The sequence below is a fragment of the Oryctolagus cuniculus genome, chromosome 7 (assembly GCF_051225735.1).
Source record: "Oryctolagus cuniculus isolate XC-2025 breed Fujian yellow rabbit chromosome 7, ASM5122573v1, whole genome shotgun sequence".
In the NCBI taxonomy this organism is placed as follows: domain Eukaryota; kingdom Metazoa; phylum Chordata; class Mammalia; order Lagomorpha; family Leporidae; genus Oryctolagus; species Oryctolagus cuniculus.
This window is the reverse complement of record NC_142873.1, coordinates 51,711,456-51,734,366: the sequence shown is the minus strand read 5'-3', so window position 1 is coordinate 51,734,366 and position 22,911 is coordinate 51,711,456. Positions and strand designations below refer to the sequence as shown.

The 22,911-nt window shown below is 45.0% G+C and overlaps 1 long non-coding RNA gene and 1 pseudogene across 1 annotated transcript; one reads left to right on the top strand and one right to left on the bottom strand.

Annotated features, from left to right (window-relative positions):
- Window positions 1-269: 269 nt before the first annotated feature.
- Window positions 270-2,130, top strand: LOC149125560 (uncharacterized). Its single transcript, XR_016211434.1, has 3 exons — window positions 270-577; window positions 1,847-1,926; window positions 2,021-2,130. It is a non-coding gene; the product is annotated as an uncharacterized LOC149125560 (long non-coding RNA).
- Window positions 2,131-18,595: 16,465 nt separating this feature from the next.
- Window positions 18,596-22,911, bottom strand: part of LOC149125559 (large ribosomal subunit protein eL33 pseudogene) — a 42,138-nt pseudogene continuing 37,822 nt past the window's right edge.

Here is a 22,911-nt window from a genome sequence, read left to right as displayed (position 1 = left end):
ATTGGCAATGCACTTGTAAGGGGAAGATTTTGCCCTCTCTTTTTTCAGGACTTGAGCAGTTGCATCTCTAGTCACATCAATGGTGTGTGCATTCCCAGTGTTCTTAGCTCTCCACTCATTTACATCACTGTTACTTTTTTAAAGATATGTTCCTGCTTGGTAACATTAAATCTGCATTTAAACAGTCTGGCATTCATATTATTATTAGTTGAAACTGTCATCACTCCTGAGTTGAAGATTGTAAGATTTCCTTTCCAGCTACTAGAAGAGTGTGAGGATTAAGGCGGACCAGCCAGCATTCCTGTGTGTCTAGGAGGACTAGTTACCTAATGGAAATCTGTGGGATCAGAATCCAGCTCAACATCTTCACAAGACCTAGGACAGGGCTTGCTATAGAGCTGCAAGGTCAACTATATGCCACCTCTGGCTTGCAGACACAGCTACTTGCTGCACTGGCCAAGGTCATGGCTAAAGTGTCCAAGACAGGGGCAGAATAATGATCTATTGAGGGCTGATGTTAAAATCTCAAGAAATATGGAAGACACAGGGACATGATGGTGTTCTCCTCACAATTCTGGTAGGTTATGACCCCGGGGTCCAAGTTGTAGACACAAATCTGTCACAGAAATATTGGTTGTTGTGGGGAAAACTATGACCTGTTTGTCTCCAATATCTCCGAGGAGTATATTTAGTAAGAAATGCTAGGGCTGAAATGGGTGTATGCTGGGGTGAAGAAGATAGAACTCTTGACAGATAGGTGGACTATTAACTCTTCTGTTGTATTTGTCTCTTATGCCATTGAGGGAATGTTTTTCAGTCCTGGCTATCTATCAGAATCAATTGGAGAGCTTTGAAAAAGTACCAAAGCCTGTGCCTCACCCCAGTGGTTCTTATTTGCAGCCAGAATAGACTCTCTGTGTCAGGTCATGGCTCTTACCCTGGTGGCTATGAGGTCACTTGAAAATAGCCATGAGACCAGAATGGGGACAAAGAGGAACCCATGCAAATCTCTCTTTGTGGCCTCTCCTGGTCTTCCAAAACTCACTGCTTTGATCTGGTCACTCGGTGACTGCTGTGGTCCTTGACACTAAAGGCTTTACCATTCACAGAAGGGGGGTACTTTGAGGATCTGTGAAATTATGACAAAATTTCCCTTCCCTGGGAACTGTCACAGGAAGCACAAAGAACGGAAGCCAATTCTACCCACAACCGACAGATGGCGCTATTGGCTAATGCCCTGCCATTTAGACCCGAGCCAATCTCGGCTTCTAATCTTTGGTGTATTTGCTCTGTTTGTACATGGTTTTGAAATGTTTCATGAACATTTTAGACTCCACATATCTGAGAAAGACAAGGGCAGTAAAAATATTAAGAGTTTTACTGATAAAAAGAGCTACACTCTTTTTATGACAAAATGAAAGTAGAGATAAGTTTTACAAGCAGAAGGTTGTGAGAAAATAAATGGAAAATTGCATGTGCATGTGGAATTAATTTTTAGAAAATAGAAACAATCCCAAAGGGCAAAGTTGATAATGAATCCTGGAGAAAATGTGACTATGCATGACAGCAATAAGCAAGAGATGCAAAGATGGATGAAATGGCTGAAGAATTATAATTCTTGGTGCAAGCTTTTATTTATTTTTATTTTTAAAAAAGATTTATTTTATTTATTTGTAAAGTAGAGACATGGAGAGAGAAAGGTTTTTCCATCCACTAGTTTATACCCCAAATGGCTACAACAGACAGCACTGGGCCAGGCTAAAGCCAGGAACCTACAACTCCATTCGGGTCTCCCACATGGTTGTCTGCTTCCCAAGTTTTAGACCATCTTCTGCTTCTTTTCCAGGCACATCAACACGCTGCTACAAGGGAAGCAGAAAGCCGGGATTCAAACCAGCACTCTGACATGGGATGCCAGCGTCGCAGGTGGCAACTTAACCCACTATACCACATCACCAACCCCTCACACCTTATCTTAGCCACCAACCTTACAAGAACTTTCTTTTCTCTCATTATGCAGCCAACCAAAGTCAAACGGCGTCAATTAAACTGTTTTTAACTCTGGAGAAGTCTGGAAGTGGTTCTGGAATTTGAAATTAAATATGGAAGAAGTTCTACTATTTAAACTTCTGCAGTAAGTTGTGGATAATTCTACCCTATTAAAGCCAAATCAGGGGGCCAGCGCTGTGGTGTAGTGGGTAGGCCTGCCGCCTGAAGTGCCAGCATCCCTTATGGGCTCTAGTTCGAGACCCAGCTGCTCCACTTCCAATCCAGCTCTCTGTTATGGCCTGGGAAAGCAGTAGAAGATGGCCCAGGTCTTTGGGCTCCTGTATCCATGGGAGACCTGATAGAAGCTTCTGGCTCAGATCGGCATAGCTCTGGCTGTTGCAGACATCTGGGGACTGAACCAGCAGATGGAAGAACTCTCTCTCTCTCCCTCTCTCTCTCTCTCTCTTTCTCTCTCTCTGCCTCTGCCTCTCTGTAACTCTGACTTTCAAATAAATACATAAATTAAAAAAAAAAAAAGCCAAATCAGGACTCTCAAATCTGTCCTGCTGCAAGACAGCAAGGCAGCCTGATCTGACACTAACCGTAACTGCTGAGAAGACCTCTTCTCCACCACACCTGCACAAATGCTTGGCAAGATGGGTTAAATCAACAGATTTAAGACAGGTCAAACTGGCCTGTGTTAGGAGGAGATACTTGGTAGAATATATCAGTGAGAATGAGAAGAGAAAGCTTTATGTAAGTCTGTGGAATTTTGGGGCCAGCATTGAGGCATAGTAGGCAGAGTCACTACCTGCAACACCAGCAGCCCATATGGACCCCAGTCACATCCAAGCTGCTCCACTTCTGGTCCAGCTGCATGCTAATGGCTTGGGAAAAGCAGCAAAAAATGGCTCATGTACTTGGACCCCTGCCACCCATGTGGGAGACCCAAGTGAAGCTCCTGGCTTCTGCCTGGCTCAGCTCTGGCTGTTGCGGTCATCTGGGGAGTGAATCAGTAAATAGATGATCTCTTCCTCTCTCTCTGTAAGTGACTTTCAAATAAATAAATGTGTTTTATTTTAAAAAGGTTGTGGAAGTCTGACATCCTCTTACTTATGAAAATGCACCAGGAAATTGCAGACTCAACCTCTCAGACACTTTGAGTTTATAGTACACCAATCAGGATCCAATCAGAGATGCAGAACAACTAAAACATAACATTTAGAGATGTATTGCAACCAAATGGCTTACATGATGGTGGTAGCTGGCTAGGCAAGTCTGAGGACAGGCTAGAACTCTTGGGTACTTGAAGACACTTCTTCAAGGAAGCATCACCTACATCCCCTACCCCCATCTTTTAAGACCTTTCAGTTGATTGAATCAATCCCACCTGGATTATTGAGGCAACCCTTCCTTACTGAACTGTGGACTTCAGTTACATTTACAAACCTTCACAGCAACATCTGGATTCATGGTTGATTGAAAAATGGGACTGTAGCCTCAGTGAGCTGGCACATTCAAAAGACCATCACAAATAGGCTGGCACCGCGGCTCAATAGGCTAATCCTCTGACTGTGGCACCAGCACACTGGGTTCTAGTCCTAGTCAGAGTACTGGATTCTGTCCCGGTTGCTCCTCTTCCAGTCCAGCTCTCTGCTGTGGCCCAGGAGTGCAGTGGAGGATGGCCCAGGTCCTTAGGCCCTGCACCCGCATAGGAGACCAGGAGAAGCACCTGGCTCCTGGCTTCGGATCAGCGCAGTGCGCCAGCCGCAGCGCACCAGAAGGCCTTTCTCTGTGTCTCTCCCTCTCTCACTGTCCACTCTGTCTGTCAAAAAAAAAAAAAAAAAAAAAAAAAAAAAAAAAAAAAAAAAAAAAAAAAAAACGACCACGACCATCGACCATCACGAATAGTGTTTTGGAAAAAAAAGTAGGCTGTTTCTGAACAGAGGAGCTTTTAGATCTTTTTTAATTTCAGTAGGTCCCAGAAATTGAATGTCTATGTCAAAAGCTCAAACGTCATTGTTCAGAGAATCTAGTGATATTCTTATATGCACAAACCCATTCATTTAGTCATTTAACAAACTTCATTAAATACTTACTATCTGCTAGTCTTTGTACTAAATGGTAGGACTGTAAGAATGTGGTCCTTGCCCTCAAGAGGTCCACAGACCAGTGGTAGAGACAGAGACCTCAAGAGGTTCAATACCCTGCGGCAAGTATGCAACATTAGTTCAGATGGGTCCTTAAACATAGTTTGTGGAATTAAGGAGGGATTGCCGGAGGGCAAAGGACTTCAGCAGAGTGTAAGGGTAAACTCTGTGGGATGTAGCATCTTGGGGTGGAGAGAAGGGGAGGAAGACAAGTCATTATTGTGCTGATCTTGGTCCCAACACCAGGCTGGTTCCTATGAAGCTGGAGCTCCGACTGTCAAGTGCAATAGGAAAGGGGCAACCTGGAGTGGAGCCTCACAATCATTCTACTGTACAGTGAGTATTCCCACCCGCCTTTCAACTTGTATGTTAATGGCATGTCCCTGACCCCTTCACCCAAGGTTTCAAGCTTTCATGGAGATACTGCCTTAGCCAGAGGTGAGAGTTTGCTGCTAGGACGCCGCAGAGAACAATGGCTTTCTCTGTCTATCTCGATTTGACCAATTCATCTGCTTCCTTGGAAACATCACCCCCTGACCTGTTCCTCCACCCCTTGACTCACATTTTGCCTCCCATGACCTTCTTCCAAGTAGTCAGTCATGCGCACCAATAGTCTACTCTACTCATGACCATATGAGTGAATTAAGGAACATCTTCCTTCCTACCCCCTCCCCCCCCACCCCTGTCAGGACAGCGAGGGTGAAGTGAAGCACCACATGAAGCCCCTTTAGCATGGTATGGTCACAAAAAAGTCAACTACAAGCCAGGTGTTACCATCCTTCTCATTCTCTCTCTCTCTCTCTCTCTCTCTCTCTCTCCATCTATATCATTTATCTGCATGTCTATCCATCTGTCATCTGTCTATCCATCCATGTATCTAAATGCTTCTAAATTTTGTGTCATTTAAGGTACAGCTCATCTTTGAATCTATAACACCTCACAGAGTTTTTTACATATAGTAATTGCTCATTAATTACCTAGTGAAGACAATGACAATGAGATCATATGAGGCTTTGGGAGACAGATAATTGCAAACAGACAACCATCAGTTTGCCCAGAAACCTTCCCATCTTCTCTCTCTGACTAACTGCTTCTTTAACCTCAGCATGCACACTGTCCTTGCCAAGACAGTCATCTCTGGCTGAGCTGAGTACCTTCCCAGGGAACCTTCTACATACTCTGTTCATTTCTCTTACCATGGTGGCATTTGTCTCTCAACGTGAGATCGAAGGATTGTGTTGCAACAATCTTTGTCAGTGTGGCTCAGTTCTTGTAATAATTCATGCCATAAATGATAAATAAATAGCACAATATTCATCTCCATTGATTTCTGTCTCAGTATTAGCCTCATGCCAGATAGACTGTTGTGAGGAGGTTTAATATTTAGACAAATGCTTGGAATTTCTTCTGTGGCCTTACCAAGTGGTTAGCAATTAAAATGGAGTCAGGAGGCATGGGTAGAGATTTGAACACTGAATTTTCTTAGAGAAGCCATGATTCCCAGAGTTTTCTGGTTTTGAAGCTCATCTTGAGGCTTCTTCCCAGACTGTCCTTCACAGGTGAAGCTTGGGTGTCGCGGGATACTGACAGCAGGATACACCCAATAACCCAGGATCTTCTACAAGGTGCTAATGGAGAAAATGCCATCCTCTCATTTTTGTTTTTCCTAAACTTGGGAATGTTTATGTGTGTCCAGAATATTGTGGACTTTTTAAGAGGAGTGAAAAATGTCAGAATTCATTTTTATGTGCTCTGTATCCAGCCTACTGAAGGCACACAGTAAGTATTTATTGTTTAATATATCTGTCAAGAATTGGGACGTCTGATTTTACCGATTTCTTATTTAATTGCCCCTGGAGTTCAATCTGTCTCTCAGCCACACCGGATCTTCTTGGTCTGAGGTCCCTGGCAACAGGCCTCTATCTCACGTGTATGTAGCAGGCCTAGCAGGTTACTTGTTAAGAGAGTGAGTCAGAAGGGAAAAGACAAAGGAATTCTGAGTTGCACAATCCAGGAAGATATACACAACAAAGCAACTCGTTTTTTTTAAATAACAAGCTCAGAATTATGAATTAAAGCATTAACACACACCCTGTGGTCTTCTGGAATGTGACCACCAAAAGGTCTTCGCCATAGGGGCAGGTCTGGGCTGGTTCAGCAACTTTGACTTGCCGGCTGGACTACAGGAAGAGTTTGTTGCGTTAAGTAATTTATGGGGTGCTAAGAAGTTCCTTAAGCTATTATTAAAAACATGCAAGCTCCTCCCTGGTTGGACCTCTAGTAAGTCAGACTTCTAACTAAGCAGAACTGATGGGCCGGCCTTTTGATGTTTAATGAGTTCTGCAGCAGATGTGAGATGGGATGGACGGGGCCGTGGTGGTGATTTACTGGTCATGAAATGGAATGATGAGAGCCTTCTCTGAAAAAAGAAAATGTAGCCAAAGGACAGGTCCCCACCCCCTCGCCTTCCTCGCCTCCCAATCCCTTCCCCTCCTCTTTGCGTGCATGTGGTTTTGATTTCCTCACCCCCGTGCCTCTCAGACCTGGGATCATTTCCATTCAGGCACACACAGAACACTGCAAACTAATTAGCCTTGGATACAGCCACAGGAAGTCAGGCTGCCAAATCCCCTTTCCCCCACAATTCCTCAACCTTCTCAGCCCGCCTCAGGCCCACAGCCTTGCACTGGGCCTCTCTGTAGAAGTTGCCAGTTCTAATTTTGCAATTTCCCTTCACCTTATCAAATATGCCCTGAACCTGCCAGTGGGTGGAGGGGGGCAGGCTTTGGAGTCCATTTTGTCCTCTGGATTTTTTCCTCTGCCTGCGTCTCTGCTTTCTCCCCACAATTTGGGAGACTTGTTTGGATACAGTTTCGGTGGTGACCTGTTCATCTGACCTTGGTTAATGTTTTGTAAAGGAAAGCCCATCGGGCAAAATTCAAGAGGGGTCCTCACAAGGCTCTTCAACTCACTCCCATCCCCACCTCCCAGGGGCCCGGCACCTCTGACTTCTCCCATAAGGTAACCCAATTTCCCATAAGCTGCAGGCATCAATTCTTCCCCAGCAATTTTGATTGAGGGTCCTTGATACTTACTGGACAAGGGCATGAATGGGAGAAGGGGAGAGGTGGGGGGATGGTAGTCGGGCTCTAGGGTTCAGTCAGGGGAGGCACAACACATAGCCTTGCTGGTAAGGGGCTCCTCAGAGGGGCAGTGAACTGGCAGCTTTCAGACCAGATCTGAGCCACCAAAATAGAAGATTAGTTGCCAACATTCAAAAACTAGGAGATTTCAAATATAGATCCAAATTGCTTGCTTCCTAGGGAAAAACTAGATCTGACAATGCTGATTCTGGCCTACATAGTATGATTGCTTAAAGCTGAGTACTTCCTGTGTCCTAAAGGGAAACCCTGGACTCTCCAGGTCACAACAGTCCCCACCCTTCTCCCCTGTTGTCATACTTGATAGTAACCGCCTGCCCTTGCAACCATTTGAGTTTGCCACCCTTGCTGTAAATTGAGAAAGAGACATTTAATGTTGAATCCTTAGAGACTTGGCAGGGCTTTCTGCATGACTTTTTCTATAGTCGTTCTATCACATCATCATATACATCATGTAAGAGCAACTGCCTCTTGGATCCTTAGGCTGTTTTCCTCGTCAGACTGTATGCTTGCTGAGGGGAGGTTCATTTTTATGCCCCAATTCTCTGCATAGTGCCTAAGTCTTGTGCAACACATTTTTCTTGACAGATGTTGTTCATTTGATTTCTAATTTGTCAAAACTTATTGAATGTTCCATGCCTTATTAGGTATTATGTGACATGTCTCCTAATGCGCTCAGAGTAGGATAAGTTAAGTATTAAAGAGACAGAATTCAAGAAGTACAAAGTAATGTACTTTTGGTGAAGCAAGGTCTTAGGGTGAGCATCTCAGAAGAGGTGTATTCCAGCAGAGATTTTTATCTATGCAAAGCTTCCAGTGATGGAACTGTATTAATTTTTAAATAGCTTCTAATGGTTTTGTTGCTGTGTGGTAGGGTCCTGCTAATATGGAAACCTCACCATGAATTGACTTGGCAGTAAGCCTAGCTGAATAGAAACAGATGCATCACAAATACTCATGGTGATAATTGTACACAAATTACCAGAAGTATTGATTGTGATGATAGTGAAATAACATGAGCAGAAGGCTAAAATAGCAAACGTGCAAAATGTTAAGCAGAAAAAGCATTCTATCTTCATAAGCTACAATGAAAGACATCTGCACTGCCACCTACAGATTCAGTGCTCTCCTCAATTTATTGCTACCACCAGTGGAGTCCATGTTGGGTATAGCTTACCCAGTCCTTGTAAATCACGGATGTTGCTGTCTTGTTCAGCACTTGGAACTCCCTTTCCTGAGAGTCTGTCCATTGGAGCCACAGTTTACCATTCTGATGGGAATAATCTCATAGGACTTTCACTCATGGCGCTTTGCTCCAGAGAAGCGGGGGAATTTCAGAGAGTTACAAAGAGGAGAAAGTAGTTGACTGAGAATATTTCCTAGCACTGTAATATGGGAGAGAAAGTAAATCTATCATAAACATTGGCTAGCACTTGGATTATGTTAACCTTGACATACACTCACCAAATATGTGCTTAGAACTATGATCAACTAATGATTAGCACCATAAGTAAAATACTACTAAAGGGAAGATATTAGAAAGTTCAGTATGGGTTCAAGAGAAAGTATTATATACAGTTCATGTTGAAATATTCACTTCAGGATCTCTATAGAATTATGTTTGGGATAGTTATGATCATTATGATCTTAGACCCACTGAAAAAAGAATTCCAGGATTGTATAAATCTGTGTGTGTGTGTGTGTGTGTGTGCTTAATGTAAAATGAAAGATTCAGTTCCAGTAGGGTTAAAATTTTACATTAGACATTTAATCATCCATTTAAGTTGTGGATAGGAAATACATGGTACACGTGTTGCCACTCACCCATCCCATGCCCACTACATATATTGCTAATTGATCACAGAGCTTGTTTCTATGGTACAAAGATTTGTCACCAAAACACTTTTCAGCACTGTGCTCAGACAGCCATTCTGAACTACTGAAGTTAACATCAAGTTGAAACTATTTTCCATCCATACTGTAGATCTTCACAAAGACAGAATATATTTGAAGACATATTGTAGATCATGCAATATTCAAAGATTACTTCATAGTTCACATGCCTGTTGTAGTTCAATTTGCCTACGATCCCTAAAAGAAAGATACTATAATTTTTGTGTTACAGATAAGGACACTGAGATTTGGTTATTATGAATGATTAAAGAAAAATGCATTTTACTCTCAAAGCCAATAGAATGCTGATTATATAGTGAGAATTCCACATTGGTAGGCTATCCTATGATTTACATAACAGAATTGCTTACACTCCAAGACATTGGTGTAAGTGACAACTTCTTGGATAAAACCCTCAAAGTTCTGCTTTTTGGAACAAATGCAAAACTAAACAAATGGGATTCTGTCAAACTCAGAAGCTTCTTCACAGCAAAAATCAATAGAGAAGAGACATCCAACAGTATGGGAAAAATATTTGTTAGCTACCTATCCAAAAAAAAAAAAGTATTCATATCCAGAAAATATCAGCAATTTAAAAAAACTCAAAAACAACCAATCTGGTTTAGAAATGGGCAAAGGACTTCAATAGACAGTTCTCAAAAGAAGACATACATTGGAATTAGCACTATGGCACAGTGGATTAAACTGCCATCTGCAGTGCCTTCATCCTACATGGGCACTGGTTAGAGTCCTGGCTGCTCCACTTCTGATCCAGCTCCCTGCTAATGCGCCTGGGAAAGCAGCAGAAGATAGCACAATTCCTTAGGATCCTGCATCCATGAAGGAGACCTGGAAGAACCTTCTGTCACCTGGCTTTATCCTAGCCCAACCTTGGCCATTGCAGCAATTTGGGGAGTTAATCAGTGGGTAGAAGATCTCTCTCTCTCTCAGCCTTTCAAATAAATTAATAAATCTTTAAAAAACCCACAATAAGATATCACCCCACTCCTGTCAGAATGACTAAAATCCAAAAGACAGAGAGTAACAAATGCTTGTGAAGAAGTAGAGAAAGGGAGACATTTATACACTGTTGGTGGGAATGCAAATAATGCAGCCACTGTGAAAAACAGTATGGAGAGTTCTTAAAAATATACAAGACATGGGACTGGTGCTGTGATGTGGCAGGTAAAGCCTCTGCCTGTGGTGCCAGTATCCCACATGGGTGCCAGTTCTGGTTCCGGCTGCTCCACTTCCGATCCAGCTCTGCTATGGCCTGGGAAGGCAGAGGAAGATGGACCAAGTCCTTGGGCCCCTGCACCCATGTGGGAGACCCAGAAGAAGCTCCTGGCTCCTGGCTTTGGATCCACACAGCTCCGGGAGTGAACCAGCAGATGGAAGACCTCTCTCTCTCTCTTTTTTTTTTTTTTTTTTTTTTTTTTTTTGGACAGGCAGATTGGACAGTGAGAGAGAGAGAGACAGAGAGAAAAGTCTTCCTTTTTCCGTTGGTTCACCCCCCAATGGCTGCTGTGGCCAGCACGCTGCGGCCCTGTGCTTACAGTCTTATGGAGACATCAATCAAACAAATACCCAATCATTTCATTAAAATAGTTACATTAATAGCTGTCCTTGCTATTATTGAGTCAGACTTCCAAAGAATCTTTAAGCTTCAGGTGCCGAACAATGGCCAAATGCTTTTTTTTCCCTTCAAGTGTTTGCTCTCCATGTGTTCCTGTAACACTACTCTCTTAAGCGCAGAGCCCTGAACTTAGCATAGAGGATGGGGGGGGAGAAAAGGCTAGTGTTTTTTCTGTTGGTTACAGATACACGAATCATGTACTTTTTAAAAAATCCTTTGCTGCTGTGGACTGAGTGTTTCTGTATCTCTCCCCATCCCAATTCACATGTGATAGTATTTGCAAGTGCAGCTTCAGGAGATAATTACGTTACCAGGGTGGAACTTTCATAAATATGATTAGTGTGCCCTTATAATAAGAGATGTAAGAGAGACGATATATTTCTCACTACTGTGTGAAGATACAGCAAAAAAAGCCATTGACTGCAAACCAGAAAGAGGACTCTCTTCAAACACCAAATCTGCTGGCACCTTGTTGATCCTGGACTTCCAATCCTCTAGAACTATGAGAAATTAGTGTTTATTGTTCAAGGCACCCAGTCTACAGTATTGTTATAGAAGCCTGAACTAAGACATTTGTTTTCAACAGTAGTCAGGTGTCTTATTTATAAAACTAACTGTCCTGAGGCCGGCAATGTGGCACAGTAGCTAAGCCTCTTCCTGCAGCACCAGCATTCTGAGTGCCTGTTCCTGTCCCAGCTGCTCCTCTTCCAATCTAGCTCTTTGATGCGGCCTGGGAAAGCAGTAGAAGATGGCCAAATGCAGGTTGGCGCTGTAACTCATTTGGCTAATCCTCCACCTGTGGCACCAGCACCCCGGGTTCTAGTTCCAGTTGGGGCGCCGGGTACTAGTTCCTGTTGCTCCTCTTCCACTCCAGCTCTCTGCTGTGGCCCGGGAGGGCAGCGGAGGATGGCCCAGATGTTCGGGTCCCTGAACCCGCATGGGAGACCGGGAGGAAGCTCCTGGCTCCTGGCTTCGGATCAGAGCAGCGCCGGCCATGGCGGCCATTAGAGGAGTGAACCAACGGAAGGAAGACCTTTCTCTCTGTCTCTCTCTCACTGTCTATAACTCTACCTGTCAAATAAAAAAATTTAAAAAAAAAAAGATGGCCAAATGCTTGGGCCCCTGTACCCATGTGGGAAACCCAGAAAAAGCTCTTGGCTCCTGGCTTCAGATCAGCTCAGCTCCAGCAATTGCAGCCATTTGGGGAGTGAACCAGTGGATGGAAGACCTTTCTCTCTGTCTCTTTCTCTCTCTGTAACTCTACCTCACAAACAAACAAATAAACAAAAAACAAAAACCAACTAACTGTCCTGTAAGAATGAAGCATCAATACAAAATATAACTTGTGAAATCATTGCAATTATATTCCTCCACACATAGTGTGACCATCAGGGAGCTTGAGTTATGGTAGTAGCAGAGTAACCCTAAACTTGGGTAATTCAATGAACTATCTAGTCTTTATTCATTACAAAATGAAGGAAAATGGAAGAAATCAATCTTTAACATGAAGAATGTTAAAGATTTCTTTCTTCCATTCTTTCTTCCTTTCTTTTTATTCTTATTTATTTGAAAAGCAGAGTGTCAGAGAGACAGAGGGAGAGAAAAAGAGAGCTCTTCTACCTATTGGCTCACTCCGTAGATGATCACAACAGTTGCGACTGGACCAGGCAGAAGTTAGGACCCCAGAACTCTATCCACATCTCCCACATAAGTGGCAAGGACCAAGATACTTGAGCCATAACCTGATGCCTCCCAGGGTGTGCATTAGCAGCAAGCCGACTCAGAAGCAAAGTTGGAACTCAAATCTTGGGACTCCAACATGGATATAAGCATCCCAAGTGACAACTTAACCATAAAACACAACATCTACTCCTTTCAGATTAATTTTAACAGCATTGATTTTTTTTAACACAAAATCTTGGGAGGAGACCCAGCACACAAAAGAAGAAAAGTAGTGTCGATACAGTGTTGAAGAATATGCAAGAGGGTAGAGATAGGAGCGTGGCAGAGATTACTAACAGCTCAGCCTCTCTTATTTCACACCCTGAAGGGACTTCCAAAACACATCTGAACCCTGTAGGCTGCACAAAACATACTTTGAGGAGCAGGAAATAGAATGAATGGCCTTTAAAGTGCCTTCCTTGCCAATGTGGCTTCATATGGGCACTAGGTGGTCAAACCTCTTCAAGACACAACATGGTGCCATCATCAACTCAACTGGCTGTCAGTCAACAAAGCAATACTCGAAAGGGGAGTCAAGTCAAGGAGCACAGAACCCTATTCCAGCAACAAAAGACCCCACCCCCAACTCTAGCCCCAACCCTGCACCCACTGTGTGCAAAACAGCAAAGTACACCCCTAGGGGGAGCCATGATCTTAACAAAGGAACAGTGCTGCGGTCTCTGGACCAGGAGCACCCTTTGCAAGAGAACTGGGTTCCTGTGTGGGTTAGAAAGGAAGAAGAGGAGATATTCTGGGAAGTCATGTGTCTGAACTGGTTTCCACCTACCCAGAGACCACATCTCAATTCTACCTAGACACTTGATGAGGTTTAAAAGTCAAAGTCTTCAGTATTGAAGCTACTGATTGATCTTTACCTCTGGAGTCCCTGCAGTTCCATTCAGATGCTGGTTTAACAAAGACATTCCCTACAGGAAGAAAATGTGAGGCACAACCATTTCAAAGTGACTTCTAACTGTGGCTAAACACTGCCACTGAGGTGAGGAAACCCACTTCTTTCCCAACCATGCATTTTTTTAAAAGATTTATTTTATTTATTTGAAAAAGTTACAGAGAGATGTAGAAACAGAGAGAAAGAGGTCTTCCATCCACTATCCACTCATTCACTCCCCAGAGGGCTGCAACAGCCGGAGCTGCGCCGATCCGAAGCCAGGAGCCAGGAGCTTCTTCCAGGTCTCCCACGTGGGTGCAGGGGCCCAAGGACTTGGGTCATCTTCCACTGTTTTCCCAGGCCATAGCAGAGGGCTGGATCAGAAGAGGAGCAGCTGAGAATAGAACCAGTGCCCATAGAGGATGCCAGCGCTTCAGGCCAGGGCTTTAACCCGCTGCACCAAGCGCTGGCCCCACCAACCATGTATTTCTTCATAAAGCTCTTTCTTTATATTGAACCCAAAATTTGCTTCCCTGTAACTTCCATGTTTTGTTTTCACTCCCTGAAATTGTTGGGTATGAGTACAATAAATAATCTTCATGATAGTCCTTCAAGTACTTAGAAATGCCCTGTATCCTGAATGCCTTTGGTTTTCTAAACCAACAGTTCTTCCTTATTTGTTTGTTCCCTGAAACACACTATACATTTTTATTGTGACACTAGAATCGTCTTACTTATGTAACACAGTCAGGGACTTTTATCCTAGCCAAATGGCAGAATAGTAAACACAGCATCATCCTAATAACGGTGAACAGTTCAGGTGAACAAAACGCAAGAGTCCTGGAGGACCATGAAGAGTAAGAGCAGAGAGTGCCAGAAATGGATTTGGAGGTATGGACTGGGCCAGGTTGGGTAAGATCACATATTCCACTTATCATCCAACTGTCATCCATTCACCTTCCTCTGGATTCTAGCAACAAATGGTTACTGGGCAGTTAGCACTGGACTATACCCTGGAAAGAAAATGCAGAGTAAAACATATATGGTCCTTGATTTTATGCAACATGCATTCTAGTGGAGAGGAAAACAGACATTAGTCAATAAAATCATCTAAATATGTACTTATAAATGGCAGCAGCTTCCAAGAAATTAAGTGTAGAAGTCGATGAAGAATGTAGCAAGGAGCCTGATCAGGTTGGGCAAAGGGCGTTCAGGGAACACTTTCCTGGAGGGAGGAACTTTTCAGCTGAGGTGCAAAGGAGACGAAGTTGGTGACAGGCAGAGGAAGTAGGCAGGAACAGCAGGCACAAAGGTCCTGAGGCAGAGAAACTGAAAGACTGCTAAGGCATGCAGAGGACAGTGGGTAAAGTCAGAGTGATGACAGGGGTAAAATTCAGGCATTTGGAGACCAAACTAAGCAGTTTAATCTTTATTTTTTGAGCACCTAGAAGCCATTGAAGGAGTGTTAGCATAAAATTCTTATAGTCAGGGTCATTACTGGATCTATGTTTGGAAAGATACTGTGGTTGCAGATGTAGGAGGCTGATTCAAGGACAAACGTGGCACAGGGATTAATTGGAGTGGGGAAACAGAATTAACCAATGTGAGATGATGAGGGCTGAGGCATGAACATGACAGTGCGGAACAGTGGTTTCAGAGTGCGCCAGTGGGGAAGCATGAGTACCTGCCTCTGTCTCCTGGCTGAAGGCGAGAGAACTTGAGTAAGTTGCTCAGAGTGGCATAGCTAGTTGCTAGCAGAGGCGGCTGGGCACAACCCAAACGGAACAGCAGTCTCCTAGTCATCCCGGCTGTTTCTCCTGGAAGAGACACCCTGGGGACAGCAGGAATGGGTAATAACGTCGAATGATGTGCCTGTCAGACAACCAAAGGTGAGGGAACCTACACGTGTGCCTCTCAAGTAGGGAACAGGGGCTTCTGCAGCTTAAAGCTTCACCAGGAGGTCGCTTGGCTTCAGGACTGAGCTGTGTTCAGCTACTTCGTCATTCTCTTCATCGTCTCTTGTGATTATAAAATAGATGTTAGACATACGCACGCACTCCTGAAATCAAGGTTACACACCTAGCACCTCCAAAGGTTTCTCTGTGGCTCTGCGTTTTAGGTGTTTGGGAAATGGGGGGTTTGCTTTTGCAGGAAGAACATCTATCCACTCCTTTAACAAAATTTTAAGCGCACAGAACGAGGGTACTTCAAAAAGGTAATGAAAAATGGGATTCAAAGCTAAGTTTATTTTGGTGCAATAAAATGTTGCAAACCATGCATCATTCTTTTATTCCGTGAACTGGTTGAAGCCCTCTTGTATAGAGTTGTTAACTAAAGGCGCTGTGTTATACAGCAGATCTCTAGGACTAGTTTGCTTGCATATGTCCAAACTCAACAATATGTGCAGTCTTTCTCCATCAACTGTACCTCAATAAATCAGTTGGGAAAGATGTTAGACCTAGAAGAGATCTGGTCCAATGTTTAAATCTGGTGTTTTCAACTGTGTGTCACAGCACACTGGGGAAGTACAGATAGCCACTGCAAATGCTTACTGACGTCTGGAGTCTCTACTACATACGGAAGGCTGTTGCTGCAAAGCCATCTCCCAGAAAACAGAAGAGAGCAGGTCATGCAGTCTGGTGGGAAGAGGTTACCGGGAGCGAGAGCCAGGAGGGTAGCTTTGCCAGGAATACTGGGAGTGGGTGAGAGAAGCCAAAGTTGGGGTAGCAACTGGTTCTCCTCAAACAGCCAGGCAGAACTGAAGGGAGAGAGTGTGCTAAGAGTTACAAGAGGACACTGACCACTGCATTGAGGTTCAGATCATGGTCTAAACAGTGTGGTTTCATGGCTTTGCATTCCTTCAATGCGTCCTTCCATAACTCTGAGAGTACTGCAGATCTTTAAAAATTAAGAGCCAGTTTTCCAGCCCACAGGGAAAAGCAAGGTGAGAAGACACAAAACATGTTAAGACCCCATTCTCCAGCAAAACGTCTAATACTAAAACCACCCTTCTCATTTAGAACCACTACAACAAACATGACACTAAAAATACCTAAGACAATGCTTGAAAACCTAAAGTTTAAAAGAGAACCAATGGTAATTTTGATGCCAGTGTCCTAATTGAGGATTCAGTTCCCCATGTTATTTTATCCATTCCTCTGAATACACTGTTAAGAAGCTGGTAGGCCTGAATCGGCTCGAGTTTGGCTATAGCTGAGTCAGAGTCTTCTTCAATGTCAGATTTTCCAGAAGCAAGAGGAACAGGTTCAGTGTTAATGAAATTATGGATTAGAATGGACCCATTTCTATCTAAGAAATTAACTTTCTGGATCAGACCCGTCTTAAGTGTCTCTCCAGAGTCTCTTGGTCTCACCTGGCCTGCCAGGCCCTAAGCTACTGTCAGGGTGGCCAGCTCAGCGCCATGGAGCACCATAACATAAAGCATGCAACCTGGCTTCCCTGGAAGATGTCCCTGCGGTCAGGTAACAGGACCCAGGACACCTGGGGAATTACTTCCTACAGGCAAACCTTGAGCCAATTGGAGGCAGAGGATGGGAGGATGCCAGCAGATAAATTCCCCCTCCATTTCCCTCTTTGATGGTCTGTTCTAAGGCCAAGTTTACTGTACAGCCACATTCAACCACCTATGGCTATTTATCAGAATGACTTGTTCAATGATATGACACCTTGGAGCAGATGTTTAGCACAGCAGTTAGATGCCACTTGAAATACTTGCATCTCATATCAGAGTCCCTGGCTTTGAATCCCAGCTGCACTTCCAATCCAGCTTCCTGCTAATGTGCACCATGGCAGGCAGTAGGCGATGACTCAAGTCATAGCTGGGGCTAGGTCAGGCTGAAGCCAGGAGCCTAGAGCTCAATCTTGGTCTCCAAAATGGGTGGCAGGGACCAAGTACTTGAGGCATTTACCTGCTGCTCTCAGAGTGCACATTAGCAGGAAGCTGACTCAGAAACAGAGCTGGGACCCAAACCCAGGGATTGCAGTATGGGCTGCAGGGGTCTTAACCACTGTGCCAAAACTCCCCTCCCTTCCTTCCTTCCTTCCTTCCTTCCTTCCTTCCTTCCTTCCTACCTTCCTACCTTCCTACCTTCCTACCTTCCTACCTTTACCTGCCTTCCCTCTTGCCTTCCTGCCTTCCTTTCTCTGCATGTTTCTGTCTTTGTATTTTCTTTCTGGTGGTGAATCGTTTTCTCCCTAGAGCTGTGGCTTCCAAGGAGAACACACATACATTCACAATGCTGTTGCTTCATCCCTAGCCAAGAAGGAAGACGGTTACCTGTGAAAGATCTTTGAATACATAAGTTTCAATGAGCCTGACTGAGGTTTCCATGGGATGAAATCATGGTCCTGATCCTCTGTTTAATGGAGACCCTAATGCTGAGTAAGAAAAGCTACAATTAGACAGCTTTTCGGAATGCCTTTGTCTTAGAAGAGATGGGACTTTGATACATTGGATATACAAGTATTCTTCTGCATACTTTTTAATGGTAAAAATCTGTATTCAGTCTTTATTGCTCTGGGTAAGGAAAATAAGCCAGATTCCACAGTCTCCACACAAAGGCCCTCAATGCCTTGAAAGATGTTATAGTTTCCTCACCTAAAATACATTAAGCATATACTCGGGCCAGGTGTTATTCTATGTGATTTATATTCTACTTAATTATTTTTTACATTGCTCCAAGAAGTGGATGTTATGGTTTTTCCATTTTCCAGGTGAGAAATCAATGCTCAGATTGCTGAGGTAACATTCACAGTCACAAGGCATACTGAAGAAGCAAAGCCAAGTTCACCTGATCACACAATTTTTGCTTTCTGCCACTACACAGAACAACACTCTTCCTCACCTGTTTCAGTCATCATGATAGGCGGCCGCCACTCTGCTGGTAAGGAATGCAGGTGCCACCAGGATAACAATGGTGCTAAGGGCACACGCTGGAGGAAAGAAGAATCCAAGGAGAACTCCCCTACTGCCCTCGGGTTCCCGGTCTGGGTGTGTCCACTCCTATGTGCCCCTGACATCTGCTGTGGCCTCAGCACACCTCAGTCTGGTGGGAAGGGGGCAACTGAGAGGAGAATTTCCTTCTTCTTTTTTAAGCAAAAATACAAGAGAAAGAACAAATCCATTTCTATTGACTTACTTTTTGATAGTTGAAATCCTTGAGGGGTACAATATCACACAGATTCTGTGTCCCAGGACCTCAGCAAGAAGCTCGCAGGAACCATGCCACCATTGCCATGGCGTGAGTTACCTTTCTCCAGACAACCCTGGCTTCCTTAGGTTTGCCACCAGGAGTCACTATGTAGTTTTTTGCTTCGTACACATAACCACACCTCTTGCCCAAGAAGAGTGTTTCACCTCTAGCAGAAACGCCTTCATTTTAAAAAATTTGTTTATTTATTTGAAAGTCAGTTACACAGAGAGAGGACAGGCAGAGAGAGAGAGAGAGAGAGAGAGAGAAAGAGGTCTTCCATCAGATAGTTCACTCCCAGATGGCCACAATGGGCAGAGCTATGCCAATCTGAAGCCAGGAGACAGGAGCTTCTTCCAGGTCTCCCACATGGGTGCAGGGGCCCAAGGACTTGGACCATCTTCCACTGCTTTCCCAGGCTATAACATAGAGCTGGATTGGAAGTGGAACAGCCGAGACTCGAACTGGCACCCATATGGGATGCTGGCACTGCAGGCGGTGGCTTAACCTGCTATGCCACAGCTCTAGCCGTGAAACACCTTCAATTTTAAGAGGTGCTGAGTGCTGCCTTTGGTTCTGCAGACCTCAATTAGAGCCAGTGAAAATGGCCTTGCACCACTGTCTCCCAGGCAGCAGGCGCCATAGGCTTCAAAGTGACAGAGCAAGCGTTTCCTTCTCCAATGGATCCCACAAACCGCAGGGGGAACAAACAGAGGAGGCTGGGCTACTCGCACCCAAGTGATTTCTCTGTACCCCATATATACCACCAATCCCCAACATGTTCACCGTCATGAATCTACCACCCCCTTAAGTTTCATCTGTCCTGTCTGCTTTTTAGCAATTACTTCCTCATATTTTAATTGCTGAGGGGAACATAGCCAGCATTTTGGACCTGAATATGTTCATAGGCAACTGATTTGTGCCTTTGGTCCCACTGCAAGTAGGGTAGTGACTGTCCCTTACCCTTCTGCCTCCCCAAACAGGGAATTCCAAGCTGTTTTTCCACCAAAGATTTATTTTATTTATTTGAAAAGCAGAGTTACAGAGGGAGAGTGAGGAGAGAGAGAGAGAGAGAGAGAGAGAGAGAGAATCTTCTGTTGGTTCACTCTTCCAAATGGCTGCAATGGCCAGTGCTGGGCCAAGCCAAAGCCAGTAGCCAGGAGCTTCATCTGGGTCTCCCACATGGGTGCAGAGGCCCAAGCACTTGAGTCATCTTCTTCTGCATTCCCAGGGGCATTAGCAGGGAGCTGGATCAGAAGTGGAGCAGCTGGGACTCAACTGGAACCCATATGGGATGCTGGTGCTGCAGGTGGTGGCTTCATTGCTGCACCACAGTGCTGGCCCTGATTCCTAACTTTTGCTGTGTCTCCTGCCACCTCCCCCTCCCTCTCGACCCCCAAGAAAGGGTGCCTCGCCTTTCCCTGCACCTCAGAATGTCAGAACATCAGTAAGGAGTCACCTTTGCTGCGACCTCATGGTTGTCACCATCCTGAATTAGGCCAACATCAGTGAAAAGTGCTGAACAAAATGACGAATTCCCTCTTCTAGCCCCAACCCCCCATCGGGAGCTCCAAGCCCCTCTCTTCTGTCTTGCTCAGGCTTCCCAATGCCTCACACTCTCCCTTCTTCCTTAAAAACCTACACAGCAGGCTGGTGCCATGGCTCAATAGGCTAATCCTTTGCCTGCAGCGCCAGCACCCCAGGTTCTAGTCCCAGTCGGGGCGCTGGATTCTGTCCCGGTTGCTCCTCTTCCAGGCCAGCTCTCTGCTGTGGCCCAGGAGTACAGTGGAGGATGGCCCAAGTCCTTGGACCCTGCACCCGCATGGGAGAACAGGAGAAGCACCTGGCTTCTGGCTTCGGATCAGTGCGGTGCGCCGGCCGCAGCGGCCATTGAGGGGTGAACCAACGGGAAAGGAAGACCTTTCTCTCTCTCACTGTCCACTCAGCCTGTCAAAAAATTTAAAAAAAAAACCTACACAGTAGAAAGACAGCAGATACAACATGATGTAATTTTTTTTATTCATTCATTCACATGATAAATATTCATTCATTCTCATGGCTTCCTCTTTGCCAGGCACCAGGTTGCCACATGAACTTGGGCTGCAGTTCAACCCGCAGATGATGCCCCCTCCCCAAGGCTCAGGTGAGGAATTGGACAGATATGGGTGTCAGGCAGAGAAAACAAGGAAGGGAAGACAGGTGATCCAGGGGCTAGCCAGAGCAGGGCCATCGAGAGAAAGTGAGTTCCACATTAGGGCATTCAAGACATCACCCTGTGGTCACCAGGGGCCAAAATAATTTTAGCAAACCAGGCAAGATTTAAAATGCATTTCAAAAAATGACACTTGTACTGCAATGTGGGATGATATGGCCTTAGTTATGGCCTCCCCTAGGAGGGGTTTACATGCTATTAAAAATTAAGACTGAAGCAAAGGAATAAACTTTAGTGTTAGAATTCAGGATTCACTGCAGTTTTTTTTTTTTTTTTTTTTGACAGGTAGAGTGGACAGTGAGAGAGAGAGACAGAGAGAAAGGTCTTCCTTTTGCCGTTGGTTCACCCTCCAATGGCTGCCACAGCCGGTGTGCTGCGGCCGGCGCACCGTGCTGATCCAAAGGTAGGAGCCAGGTGCTTCTCCTGGTCTCCCATGGGGTGCAGGGCCCAAGTACTTGGGCCATCCTCCACTGCCCTCCCAGGCCACAGCAGAGAGCTGGCCTGGAAGAAGGGCAACCAGGACAGAATCTGGCGCCCCGACCGGGACTAGAACCCGGTGTGCCGGCGCCACAAGGCAGAGGATTCAGTGCAGGCAGGGGAGGGATCTGGGGAATATAGACGGAGACCTCAGCCCATGGAAATCACACGAGGAGAATCACTCAAGGCCTGCCTACCACACCCTCCCCACCCGCCCACCTGTTCACCTGCCAATTGTGTTCTCCAGAACCTGAAGAACAGCATTAGTGGCCGAAAGGAAGACCAAAGTCCCGCCACCCCACCCTCACCCACAGCCCCAGCTCCCTCCGCCTATTGCTAAGAGATTCTGTGGAAAGCAGTGACTAAGAGGATCAAAGCATCCACTTCCTTCCCTTTGATGTGTGGTGCAGCAGGCTGTGATGCCAGCCACGTGTTGCCTTCCCTTAGACCTGATGTTCTGTTCCCTGAGGTCAGGGTAACTGCTCCGCTTTAACCTGCCTATGAACAGGTTCACTTTGCTGGAAACAGCAGAGGGCCCTAGCTCCTTTCAGACACATCAGGAAATTCATCAGATCAGGACAGTGGAGTGGAAGTATCTTTCCTTGCTCTCTACTGCTTTGCATTACTGGCCTCTCTGCAAACTTGCTTTTTTGCCCCAAAAGTCCTGATCCTGACATCTGAGTTCAGATGCCTTGCATATGTCACATTTTGGAGCTTCATGCAGGTATGAAAAACACATTTAAAACACATCATTTTCAGTGGAGAGAGCCCCTACTCCCTTGGGAATGACATCTGCAACCCCAGCTGACGGCAGCCTTTGGGTCCTCCTTTGACCAAGGAGGATGAGCCAGGAATGCAACTGGTTTGCAAGTGCTACTAGAAGACCCCGAATGCAAACTCCAAATAGCCTCTCCAGAGGGAATTTTTAGCCATAAATTATCTCCTGTTTGTAAAACAAGTACTTAAAGCTGTACACACCACACTCATGTCCCAAAAGAACGTGATTCACAACACAGCTTAATTTCAGGCTACCACGGAAAAGTGTTAAGACTTTCATCATTGGAGATGGACTGCTCACTCCCCAGTCCAGATGAACAACCCAGGCAAAATCACCTGATTGGTTTCCCCAAGAATGAACTCACCTTGCCTGCAAAATGAGGGTGTGGTCCTTAAATTAAAACTAAATAAAATCAGTATCCAGAAAGACAAAGAGAAGAACTCTGTTGGGCTACCTTATTATTATTTCATATCTTCTTAATTGTGTTTTCCATCACTTGAGGAGAAGATGATCTATTTTTCAATGCATGGGTCTTTTATTTAAAGATTTTATTTATTTATTTGAAAGTCAGAGTTACAGACAGTGAGAAGGAGAGACAGAGAGAAAGGTCTTCCGTCTGCTGGTTCACTCCCCAAACGGCCACAACAGCCGGAGCTGTGCTGATCCGAAGCCAGGAGCCAGGAGCCAGGAGCTTCCTTCAGTCTCCCACACGGGTGCAGGGGCCCAAGGACCTGGGCCATCTTCTACTGCTTTCCCAGTCCATAGCAGAGAGCTGGATCAGAAGTGTAGCAGCC